General features: G+C 36.3%; 1 protein-coding gene across 1 annotated transcript in view; it reads right to left on the bottom strand.

The window, feature by feature from the left end:
- Positions 1-1,976, bottom strand: part of LOC123521457 (zinc finger FYVE domain-containing protein 1-like) — a 30,214-nt gene that overhangs the window by 26,699 nt on the left and 1,539 nt on the right. The gene's annotated exons all lie outside the window — the stretch shown is intronic.

Raw genomic sequence — 1,976 nt, 5'->3', positions numbered from 1 at the left:
CCACAGTATGACAAACTGACAGACAGGGAAACTGGGCCAATAAGCAATATCACAATAAACAAAGAAAAGATTAAAGTTGTCACGGGTTTCATTTTATTTGGTTCACAAGCAATGTCCATGGGAGCAGCCATCAGGAAAGCAAGCAACATGTTGCACTGGCCAAATCTGCTGCAAAGAATATAGAATATACCATGTACTACCAAAAGAATGGAAAAAATCTGTTTTAGCACATTGTGGATACGCAGTTCAATATGTATTTATCATACAAAATAGGTTTCTGTTTTGCAGTGTGTTTCTAAATGTGTCTTCTAAGAAAGCACAAAGAATGATTATCAGAACATTAGATTCATATTTTATCTATCTTCATTCAAAGAAATTGAACATTTCTTTGGGAAATAAATGCATATTCAGATAACAATTATTTATATATGTTTTTTATTTTCCATTTCCATTCAGATGGATTTTCTTTTAGGAAATTAATATTGTTGACTCACAAAACAATCTTGCTCATCAAGAAATGGTGTGACTGTTACTACAAGAATTATGTACATATCTCCAAATGGGAGAATTGAACAAGTCCACAAAGAAATACAATGTACATTTGCAATGTAGTGAGCTACCTCTGTGGCTCTCCTAGACATAGCCTTTGTTACTCCCACCAAAGGAACATTTTCCTGATGGGTCTAGGTAAGAAGGTGGGAAAGATACTGATTGGAGTATGGTGTAACTATGAGTATGATTTACCTGAATTCATTTTGGTTGCCATCCTGCTAGGCTTACACTGGGGTAGCATGGCCGTTAGGCATTCCGTGGCAGCCCTAAAAGAGGCTGAGATTATAATTCTGCCAGAACTGGGCAAAGACCAAGGCCAGAGAGGGGCCTGCCTGTGGTCACAGCAGAGAAGAAACTGTCCTGAGGAGTTCTCACCTGAATTGTAGCCTGTTAACTTCTCTAACAAACCCCGTAATAGAGAGTATGGTCTATGAGTTCTGTGTAGCATTGCAATGTGAACCCAGCTAAAACACAGAGTGTGCTGTGGGAAACAGTGATAAAAGTAGCAGTCTATGTGAGGCAGAGAAACAGTCTATAAATTCTGTATACAGTAACAATTATATTTTCCTTTTCACCTCGGACTAATTAGGTGTAATCTGATACTCAGTTCTCTATTGTCGACCACATGAGAATGTGCCAGCAATACTATATTCATAAGACTTATGCCATATTTGGCTCTGTCCTCCTCAAAACAAGCCAAAACATGTCTTCAGATTGAGCATCCTCTTATATTTGTATCCTATTCTCTGGGATCACTTTCACCCCGTTGTGTATCAAGAGTAGTCTGAAGATGCAGCATCAAAGGACAGAATGTAAGTGGGCAAGCTTTCGAGTACCATTTCCAGATGTGGAGATCCTCAAAGTGCCTGTCAACTAACAACAGATTAATTATGTCCAACTGCTTTGGAAGTACACTTTCTTGGGTTTAGACCTAAAGAACAAAATTAGATGTTCCACATCCATTGTTTTAACTTGACAATTTTCAAATATAAAATTTTGTAGTAGTATCCAAATTTGAATGTAAATTTTATTTAATAAGTTTTATGTATTTTCAATATTCCACTTATGTGCTATGGTATAACTAAATTTTAAACTTGCCATAGTTTTTATCCAGGCAACATCTAAATGGAGCACAAAACCAAAAGCTTGCAGAAGGTAAAAAGAAAAAGGATTTGTGAACCCCTAAAGACAATTCCAATATTAACTTCCTTTTTACCATGTAACGAATCAGAAGAGACTTCTTCCATTGAATGTTTGAGTTTGATGGATATGAATCCTTGTGCTAAAGTAATAATACTTGTGCTGAAGTAATATGAAGTACTGTGGATATAACAGAATCTATTTGAAATTCTGCTTCCGTTTCTTGCTGTGATGGTTTAGAAAGTAAAATTACATATGTACAAATGTGCTTGACACAGTGGATG

Source organism: Echinops telfairi, unplaced genomic scaffold (genome assembly GCF_000313985.2).
Source record: "Echinops telfairi isolate 266 unplaced genomic scaffold, ASM31398v2 ScPeMD7_18;HRSCAF=68, whole genome shotgun sequence".
NCBI classification, from domain to species: Eukaryota; Metazoa; Chordata; class Mammalia; order Afrosoricida; family Tenrecidae; genus Echinops; species Echinops telfairi.
This window is presented reverse-complemented; position numbering and strand designations above follow the sequence as displayed.